Source organism: Episyrphus balteatus, chromosome 2 (assembly GCF_945859705.1).
Source record: "Episyrphus balteatus chromosome 2, idEpiBalt1.1, whole genome shotgun sequence".
NCBI classification, from domain to species: domain Eukaryota; kingdom Metazoa; phylum Arthropoda; class Insecta; order Diptera; family Syrphidae; genus Episyrphus; species Episyrphus balteatus.
Genome location: NC_079135.1, coordinates 117927849 through 117939170, shown reverse-complemented (window position 1 = coordinate 117939170; position 11322 = coordinate 117927849). Strand labels below are relative to the sequence as shown.

The following is an 11322-nucleotide window of genomic DNA, read 5'->3' as shown; positions in this document are numbered from 1 at the left end:
TAAAGGATGTGTAAAAAAAATTATAATCTTGACAATTAGGTCAAAAATTACTTTAATTTCATTGAAGACACCCGGAAGACTTAAACAATTTAAAATTCGCACATTATGTAACTGTCCATCCAAGAACACTAAACAAATTAACATTTGAAAATGCTCTCTCTCACAATTAAATTTGAATGAGATTTAAATTGCATAAATTACAAACATTCACCACCAACCATCTTAAGCCCAAAGCATCAATTATTTCCAACACCTCATTAATATATATTCTCAATTTAATTCCAAGGAATCATCCATTCTACCTACCTTCCCATCTCCCACACCACTTTACTGCCGCACATTCAAGGATATAATAAACGAATTTACACGCAAATGAACAATGTCTAATTGTCTGTATCCTTTCACTATAAAACATTTTTCGACTGCCCATTTTCAGTCTTCCCCCTGTATTACAAGTAAAGTATAGATATCGAGAGCCAAAAGAGGTTAAACACAAAGACCATAAATGACGTGTCTACCACCTTTATATTCCTGCATTTATGCAGGACGGGGAGTAGAAATGGGTGGTGATGATAGTGACCTTGCATTTAACGCGTCGTTATCCACACTCTCATTCCTCTTTCTCTCTCTCTTACTATATTTTGCCTTCTCTCTATATAATTTCGAACGACGAAGAATTCATAAACCACCTTTTCCTTTAACCATATCCAAAGTCCAACCAAGTCTGAAGGACAACTTCTTCATCATTTGAAATGCTGAATGAAATTTTTTATCATCATCCTCTTTTTCTAAAAACGTATTCAGCAGTGAATGAATATAATTTTTGGCGGTCTATTGAAATTAACACATGCGCTATAACCATTCAGCAAGTCTGCTAAAACCCTTAACTTTCCCCAGTTTTTGTTACAAAATTCTGCAAATGAAGGCTACTTTCTGCCTGTTGGCTGATAACATCATCAGCTTCTAATCAGTTAGAGTTCTCATTCGAACTAAAACGGACGCGAATTATCCTCTCTTCCTTTTCGTTAGAGAAGTCCTTGCAGCATTCCAAACATAGTTTGTGACAAGTGTTTTAAAGTACCTTTTCTACACAAAATAAATAAAAGATCCTTATTTCTTCTTCTTGCTTTCTAGTCAAGGTCCCATCTTGTTTCGGAAGATTAATTTCTAAGTGTGAAACATCAACTACTCCTCTTTTCTCTTGGGAATTAATTCATCGCTGTGTGTAAAGTGTTTTGTAATTAAAACAAGCAAAACGGGTATAATCTGATTTTAGTGCGTATGATGATGGAGTGAGTGCGAGTGTCCTTCGGCGGGCGTCAAGCTTGGTGATGGCAAGCAAGGATGAGACGACTGGGAATTAAATTTTGTCACAAGTTCCTTAAGTGACTCTATACCAAACGACGACGCGTGTGTACTTACAACTCGGTGGGGGTGAATGTGCGGATTTTGTGTGTGTGTTTAATTTTTTTGTTTGTGAAAAAAAAAAAACTTTTCCCGTCAGGATACCACAAAACAATTGCTGGATTAAAAACGAAAAACGAATAAAAAAAAAAAAGGATATATCCTGGGAAATTGGGTCAAAGATGGATTAAAAACACACGAGCATTTCCGGGGAAGTCGTCATCATCGTCGTCGTCGCATCCTTTTAGACAAGTTTTGGTACGTTTACTTGATTGTACCTAATTTTTCTTCTTAGCGCTTTTTTTTTGTTTCCTTTTTCTTTTCGAATGTGATGAGAATTTGTTCGACAAAAGTTTTTGAGGCTTTACAAGTTTTTGTGGGCATGAATTGGTTGCAGTTTGAGGAGGGTTTTGAAGAAAAAAAGATAAATAAATAAAACATCCTTGAGAATCAAAAGTCTTGAGATATCTCATCATCTCGATCTCAGCTGTTTTATATTTTAAGTAGGTAGATATCCTTTTTTCGATATAAAATACGTGTCGGAATTCCTTAATAAAAAAAAAAAAAACAAAATACAAGAGAATAAATGTTTCGTTTTTACCATATGGAAGAATGGAGAAGTTACAAGGACTCTCTGTGACAGAAACAAACGACGGCCATCCTTTATTCCATCCATGATATGTTAATATCGCACATAAACAAAAATAAAAAAAAAATACTTCCTTTTACTTGTTGAAAAGTTATTGACGATATAAGCCTCTTTTGTTCCGTGTGTGTATGAGTGGGTGGGATATTTCTTTTGTTTTCGTTTTTTTTTTTTTTTGGTATTTGTATTTTTATTTTATAACAAGCTCACCACAGAACTCTATTTGTCACGATAATTGAGTGGATGGATAAAAGTATGGATATGGATAGCCCTTGAGATGATTAATGGAAATTATTATTATCTCTGGGAAAAAGCTATTTATTTAATCATATAAAGTTTATTGGGTGCTATTGGGTACTATGGAGATAGTATACGGTTATTGAAAGTGCGTGGTTTTTTTTTTTGGAAATCATTTCATTAATTCTTTGATAAACAAGGACATTATATTGTAATTTGTTGGTAGGGTGTGTAGGAGCTAAAGATAATAAAATAATAAAGTGGTGGAAACATTTTTGGTTATAAGTACTTAATTGTGGTAGAAAAGTTTGTTGACTATGTAAGAGGATTTTTGGTTAGTAAGGATTAGGAAAATTTCATGTTAACTTATTTAGGAGAAGTTAAACGAGTTTTATTATTTTTTTTATATTAAAAAAGTTTTTCTTGGATTGTTTGTGATAAAAGTTGTTTGACTTTTTTATGGTTTCATGACGCCATATCATATAAAATGATCAAAAGACGAAATTTAAGACCAAAATTGGTGTAGGGATACGTGATATTGTGTGGGTAACTACACATCTTAAGTGCCTGGGAAAGGTAAATAATTCTGAAAAATTTCAAAGAATTTAAAAGTTGGCTCCTTATTTTTTTGTAAAGTTTAAGTTGTTTAAAGTAGATGTTATGTTTGAGTTTTATATAAAAATAAAAGAAAAACCAAAGAAAATGTTTTTAACGTTAAATTTTGTTTAAGTTATATGAGAGACATTATCATCATCCTGTTATTTTTTTATTTCACAAAATTCAAGGTTCCCTGAATTGAATCGACGCAATTGAACACAAATTTTCTTTTTTTTTTCATATAGTTTTTTTTTGGTATTCGGCTTGTTTCTATCAGGATGAGGATCATTTCTGTATTATACGAAGTGTCTCAATAATTTGGCTGAATTTATTCCAAACACATTATTTTCTGTTGTTGTAATATAAGATTGCAAAATAAAAATGCAGATATTATTTCATTATTTTTTTGTTCTCATACAAAAAAATCGAACTCGACATAACAATTTTACATGACATTACGATGATGGAGAATGCCAAAAAAAATGGGTCCGGCAATTTGTTTGTCTGTCTGTCTGTCCGTCTGTATTAACCTCGAGCAACAGCCTAAACTACTGGAGCTATTTTCTTCAAACCTGGTAGTTAACAGTTTTTTGTGATTCTCTAGAGGACAAATAGAAATTTTTTTAGGGCCAAAACTAACGGTACCTACCTGTCATATCTATGGAGTTTGGTATTAACAACATAAGTCCAAAATCGTCGTTTTGAGATAAATGCATTTTAAAGTTTGAAAAATTCCCCCAAATCCAATTTTATTTAATGCAAGTATATTGGGATGCAATTGTTTTTTAAATCATAATATTTACACAAATAAAGTAAGAAAAAATAATTTTTAAGCTCATTTATATGTTTTTTAGTGAGATATGTTGTTTTGACCAAACTATTTTCCGTTCAAGAATAAGATTATTTCGAGTTGTGTCCTTAGTGCCAATATTTTTTTTTAAGAATTTTAATTTTTCGAACGAAGTTGTGCTGTTTTGACCAAACACTTATTTAAAAAAATAAACATTTTTGATTGGTCAAAACAGCACAAGTTGGAGTTATGCCATTATAATCAAACATAATTTTAGAAAAAGGAGTTAAGTGTGTTTAGGGCCATTGAATATCTTTGGAACTAGTTTACTTAAAAATGAAGTTAAGACCAAACGAAAATAGATTTTTTTTAAATAGTTCTGCATACTCAACTCATTTTCGAAAGAAATGGACTTATGCTGTTAATACCAAACTCAATAGATATATCAGATATAACAGAAAAAGAAAAGTTAATTTATTTCAAAAACAGCTCTTACGATTTTGATTAAAATTTTTTTTGTGTAGGTCTAGTATTACACATAAGAGCCGACTTTTGAAATAAAAAAAATATATTTTACATCGTTATTAATGGTACCCGTCATAGAATAGTTTTTTTTATTAATGAATTTCTCGTAAACAACAAAACAGATTTCAACCAAAATTTGTATGCAAAAACTTTAAAACAAATGTAATTTAAAAAATTTTTCAATCATAGTAGGATTTAAAAAAAAATATTTTGTTTTTGAAAAATCGATTTTTGGAAAACGGATCGATGAATTTTATCGAAATTTTGTTTTTATGTGTTGAATAATATTTTCTTAAAAATGGCATACAAACTTTTTTTTTGTAAAAAGGTTATAAAATTTGTATACCTACATAAAAAATTATTTTCTGAAATTGTTTTTAGGTACAAAAATTAATTTCTATGCAAGAAATCGAACTGCATACTTGGTTTCGTGTAAAAGTTCCTTTAAATCAGTGTTTAATTAATTATAAAAACAGATTTTATTTTTTTTACACTACTTATGAAATTCCTTAAAAATAACAAAATTTAAATTTACTCTATTTTTTTTCTGTAGTTTTTAAAATATTAACAAAATACTAAATATGGCAACCTTCGCCTTAAATATAGCCTTCAGGTTCTTGGTGCCTATACTTTACTAACATGGAGGCCGTATTTATATACACATATAGAATTGTAAATGATTTTTTCAAAAAAGTTTTCTTCAGAAGTATTACTACACTGTGATTTTCTTTACTATTATTTTATTGGCTAGATCTCTCCCATAAACTATTCAAAAATTATGCACCAAAGAGTTTTTGTAATTACGGTCCAGGAATCGCAGACTCAAGACTTTTACGATCAAATCCTTTAACACTTTTTTCTTAAAACATTTTTTTTTATCCGCGACCAACAAACTCTTTCATTTTCTAGCCGATCGGGATCAGGGATTTCTTGTGTTGCTTATAAATACTTTTTATGACCCTTTCTTCGCCGACTTCTTTCTGAAAAAAAAAAAAAAATTCGAACAAAATGCCATGCCTGCAGCTGGTGGGTATGGAACAAAAAGAAAGAAGTTTGTGAACTACTTACGAATAGCTCAAATCACTTAAAACTTGATATTTTTGGAAGGGGTTTTATTTCCTGAAGTATTAATTTGGTTTTAACATAATCATTTTTAGCAAAAAAACAAAACCGACATCCATGGATCAAAACTGGGTTTTATGGTTTTTAAAATAGTTCCTATGGCTAAAAATGAACGAAATTGAAATGGGACCACACTGCAGCCACCAGCTTTCCAATACAAAAAGAATTATCAAAATTGGTTCACTCAGTCCAAATTTATGCGGTAACAAACATAAAAAAAAAAATAAAATAGGTACTCCTTTTTGGAAGTCGGTAAAAAATTAATTTACCTGTGTTAAAAACTAATTTTGAAAAAAAAAAAAAACTAAACGTTTAAAAAAACAACAATATTTAAATTCTTTTTGGAAATTTTTGTTTTAGGTGTTTAGTAATAAATGGTACCATTTACCATTTTTATTTATTTTAAATAATAATCAATAAAACATTTTATTTATTGAAAAAAAAAAAAATGGTCATAAGATTTTCAATTTTTTTTTTTTTTCTAAAAATGCAAAATATTTTGTGAATATTTTTTTTTGAAGCTGAAGGATTTTTATTTCATATTACAAAAAATCTTTAATGTACGTACGTAAATTTAAGAATTATGAAGTTAAAAGTCTGAACTTCATCAAAACACAAAGTGGAAAAATACTTTTAATTTTTGACACATCAATATAAATGTGTTTTTATGTTTTCTACTTTTTTTCTTTTTTGAACTTTGTATGCTTTTGTGTTTCGATGTTGTTCAGGTTTTATAGTCAATTCATTTAATCGTTTTTTTCCTGCTCCTTATCAGACCTTTCTTTTTTTGTAAAAAAAAAAAAAAATTACGTGCAGACATAAAAACACCACTACTGAAAAGGTAAGAGTAAAAAAAGAAAATTGATTGACAAACTGAGAATGCAGGTGGATACTACCTACATTCCCCAATGTATCCTAGGGCGATGATGTTTAAAAAAAACATCACCCCTATAAAGTGTCGACCGACAGGCAGGGATGGGACTTTTTGAAACAAATGCCGGAGTAGATTTGAACAAATAACGCAGTAGATTCATTTTTATCGCAGTAGATTTTCATATTTTTGTATTTCCTTAAAAAATAACAAAAACTAAACATTCATTTCTTTTTAGAAATAAATGTATGCATTTTTGTGTTAATTATACATAAAAACACACGTTAAGTATTAAAATGAGATTGACTGCATTCAAAATAACGATCAAACAAATAATTTGCTGATAATATTTTTACATGAGATTCACGTGGAAATTTTCCAAACGAAACATTTTTGTTCTCATGGAATTTTAAAAACGGCAGAACTAGATTTTTGTTCGCCACTAAATTTTAAGTCAGAAGAGACCTGTCAACTACCTCGCAGAGTGCTGCTAGAATATTTAAGAGGCAAGGAGCCGATTTTGAAAAATCTTTTAGCTAAAAATAGCCTTTTTAAAATATGGCCAAATACAATTTTTGTTTTTCATTTTGTTGATATTTGTATATTCTGGTTTGTTATGCTTTCTGGTTTGTACAGCTTTCCTCACGGAACTCATAATACAAATAAAAGTAAAGTTAATTTTTTTCGGGTGAAATCTTGTTTACATGAAACTCACAATAGGCTGATAATTTTTTTTTTTTTGTAATACAAAAAGTGCAGTAGATTTTATTTAAAGGCAGTAGATTTGTTTCTTGAAGAAAATGCAGTAGATCTACTGCTATTGCAGCAAAGTCCCATCCCTGCCGACAGGTTGATCCATCAACAGAGTACCTAACTACTCGTAAAAGTGTTTCTCTAAATTCCATACAGATATATCTGCATGCTAATAAAAAAAAGTAGAAAATACTCAGCTAAGGGTATCTGTCTTGTCTAGACATCTCAGAGGGTGGAATGACCTGAGTAAATTATTACGTTCACTAATTATACATACAAAAACTATAAATGCGTGTATAAGGTATAAAAATGTTGACCTCTATTCTATAAACAAATGAGTCCAATAAAATTTAATTATAACCGTTCGCATTTTTGTGTGTTTTGGTCGAAAAGATTGTTTGAGTTGATATGTTAATCAAATTAGTAAGGCTTCAAATGGATTACTGTTTATTGCTTGCTTTTATTGCTGATTATATGAAGCTTATAGTAATCTAATGTTGTAAATATATATATATTTTCTTTTACGTGCAAAATAAAATAAAAGAAAAATATTTCCCTTGGAATTTCTTTTGAGTTTCCTTTTATTTTCGAATTAAAGCATAGAGATTCAGATAAATATTTTTGTTGAATAATATTATGATAGAATTTTATAATTCTCAAGATGAAAGCATGATAATTTTATTTTTGTTAAGGTTGATGACCTTCAGATTCAAGTCCTCATGTTGCCGGAATTTAAAGAATTTTTGAAAAATTTAAATAAGAATTGCTTTACCTAATCATATTTTAAAGTACCTAAATATCCGTAGAGTCAGTTGGGGTAAGTGCGCGCACTTTTCACTTTAAGGCAAAATTGTGAAGATTCTATAAGAGATATCAGAATAAAGTTTTTTACGTTTGATAAACTTATATTTTGGGAACAAGAAAACACAAAAAAAAAGTTTTTTAGTTTAAATATTTCATATGATTATAAACAAAAACCAAATGAAGTCAATGTGCGCACTCTTACCCCAAAGTCAGGGTAAGATCGCGCAAAATCTTGGGTAAGAGCGCGCTTATAGTTTTAATAGGAATCTTGACAGTTTACGTGAACTAAATTTCTAAAAACTTATGTTATACTTAGTTAAACAAAACTTTGTTTCAAAACTTCCAAGTTTTCACTAAAATTAATGAAAATATAAAAGAAAAAACAAATTAAGTTCAAATACAAAAACTTAAACTTTATTTACAAAATAAAACAAACAAAATAATATTTCTAATTAAATTAAAAGAAAACTGCCTTTCTTTTTTGAAATTAAGGAATAAAAGCCTTCGTTTCTCAAGATTCAAGTTTGACATTTCTCTGTCTTGTTGAAAAAAGAAAAGTTTAATATGGGAAGAAGTGCGCGCTCTTACCCACAAAAGGACTGCGCGATTTTACCCACAAAGGTACTTTTTTTTCTATTTATCAAATTTATTATAAAATATAAGAAAGTCTAACAAATTTTTGACTTAAATCAAATATAAATAGGCACAATTCAAAAATATATGCTACTTTCGGTATATAATGCTCCCACGCCGACGCCACACACTTTTCCCGCACAACTTTTTTTTTTTTTGTTTTTAGTCATATTTTTTCAAGCCTGTTTTAAAATAAAATGGAGCTGAGCACACACTCCCGAAGGTTATCACTTATTGACGTCTTACTAAGCGCTGATTTCCTCATTTTCAGTTTTAGTTTTTTTTGGACACAACTCGAGAAATAAGCAGTGCGCGCTCTTACCCACTGCGCGATCTTACCCCAAATGACTCTACACATAGTGAACCAAAATATTCTGAGTTCTAATAGCCCATAAATCGTATGGCGTATACGTAACCTTTTAAGAAACAAAATTGAAATTTTACACCAACATATTCCAGCTTTTTGTCTATCTTTTTCATAAAACTTTCCATATAACTTTCAAAATAAAAAAAAATGCACGACTGGGTCGCACATAGGGGAGAGTGGGGCTAAATGTAACAGGGGTAAGAATTAACAGCTAAAAAAAGCGATGTTCCTTTCAATATTAAGAAACGCGTAAAGGAGAAAAATGGCTCAATTTTTGCATATCTACCGGCACATTTTCTTCAGATGAAGATTAGACGACAGGGTGAGAAGTTACACTAGTGGTGCCCAAAAAATGCATGTTTGTAACTTTTTTTTTTAATTTTATTTTTGGTCTACCTCTTAACCCGAAAAAGATAGAGTGCTAAGTGTTTTTTTGTTATATGCAACTGTGTTTTGGCTCAAATTGCGTGTATATGTTATGTCTATATCAGTTTCGCTTTTTTTAAAATTGATTTTATGTGCCAAATTTCATGCTGGGGTTAGTTGTAACATTTTTCCGGGGCAAGTTGTACCATGTAAAAACCTACCTATACTGAAAAATTGTTTACCTAATATAATTAACAACCCTGAATATGAATGCTTGTTATTGAATTTGTATTTATTTTGAAATTGGAAACACATTTTTGAACCACCACTTGAATTCATAAAGGTTATAAAACAATTTATGAATTCTTATAACTTTTATTTAAGACTACTGTCAAATTTTCTCTGGAAATCTTGGATTTGCTCCACTTTTTACAAATTTGCACCAAAATTTCATGACTGAGGTTTGTTTTTATTGTTATTAATTAAAAATAAATAAATATAAACAAATAAAGGTATTTTTCTCTTATTTTTAGTTCTTGGTACAACCTACCCCGGTATGTGTTACACTTTGCCCCGTATGTGGGGTAAGTTGAAACAACACGATTTTTTTTTTTGGAAGCTTTATTTTTCAACATTACCGTTATGTTTTGCTAAATTTTTATGATGGATCTTGAAGCTAAAACATGGGTCTTTAATTTAAAAAAGGTCTGGTTGACCCACTTTCAAATTTGTAGGAGAACCATCGATTTTAGAAAAAAGTGTTACATTTGGCCCCACTCTCCCCTATATACTTGATCTTGCAGTTCAAAACAGAGCTGCCTCTATATAAATTTTAAAGAAATTTTTTTTTTATGTTGGGGAAGAGCCGACAATTAGGACAAAGTTTTGTTAAATGAAAAATTTTTTATTTTTGTTATTTGACTTTTTTGAGAAAAATTAAATATGCATTTTTATTTTTTGCTTTAAATATTACGTCTGCAAAGTTTAATTAAAATCGTTTGAGCCGTTTTCGAGATATTCGGTATAACTTGAAAAATTTGTATGGGAGGTACACTTTATTAGTGAGATATAAAAACAAAAAAAAAACTTTCACAATTCTATAACAATACGTACCAAGTTTGAAGAAAATCCGTCCACGCGTTAAGGCGTGCGAGACCCACTTTTTCGGACTCAACCATCATAATGTTGGTTTTGATTAAAACCTCAAAATTTTGTTTACAAAGTTACGAAAAGAGCAAATAATAAAAATTAATGTACTGTGACAAATAATATCCTGCTTTGAACCCTTATTAATGGTACCTAGGTAACCGTTTTCTTGATACCAGAATTTTTCGTACACAGAGAAAAATAGACCACATAAAATAGAACAAAAACAATAAGATTTCTCTATGGTTTTCATCCAAGAAGGAAACCTTATTAAAACAATCGGGTTTTCCTTATTGTTTTAAAATCTGCAAAAAAATAAAAAAAACGATGACCAGGCTGGGAATCGAACTGGAGACTTCAAATCATTAGTCGCCCACCTTACCACCTGAACCAACCTGCCATGAAATTATTGATCGCGATTTTTGTTCTAGTGCTAAGTTGCAAAAAAAATCAACTTTTCAGTCAAATTTTAATAAGATTTTCTCTATAAAAATAATAAGAAATCTCATTAAAAAAACCTTATTAATCGTTGATTTTAATAAGATTTCCTTATGAAATGTATGGACGGTAAAACAATATGGCAATCTGTTAGTTTTTAGCGGGTCATATTTTTCTCTGTGTAAGAGACGAAACCGATTTTAACGAATATTTTTGGACAAACATTTTTAGTAACTTTAATTGCGAACTTAGCATGTGGAGTTGTAATGTGAAGCAGTCAAATGGGAGGTTTGTGGTCCCATCCATAGTGACAAAATAGTGTCATAATAAAGAAAAAAAAAATAATTTTTGAATTTTTTTGAAATAAAAAATCAATTTTGTTTTTGAAAAATCAATATTTTGAAAACATATTGATTATTGTGAAAAGAATTTAAATGACGTTGTATGTTTCTTCAGAAAATGTATTAGATGGCATTGTATAAATTATCCTTAAGTGGAGTGAATAAAGCAATATATTAGGGAATCCGGCCGAACAGCTCTGATTTTGAAGATCTTTTTTTTTTAACGTCGGTAATTATATATATGATGTTGCCGTATTTTTTTTTTTTTTTGTTCAAAAACTT

General features: G+C 29.8%; 1 protein-coding gene across 2 annotated transcripts in view; it reads left to right on the top strand.

Moving 5' to 3' along the window:
• The first annotated feature begins 943 nt into the window (after positions 1 to 943).
• The window catches only part of LOC129910226 (probable G-protein coupled receptor B0563.6), a 40684-nt gene continuing 30305 nt past the window's right edge, over positions 944 to 11322 (top strand). Inside the window, exons 1-2 of one of the 2 annotated variants that reach the window (XM_055987509.1) lie at positions 944 to 1077; positions 1135 to 1662. The gene's annotated coding sequence lies outside the window, so the exon portion shown is untranslated. Of the gene's footprint in view, positions 1663 to 11322 lie in introns of both variants that reach the window. The other variant, XM_055987510.1, reaches the window with a different exon arrangement.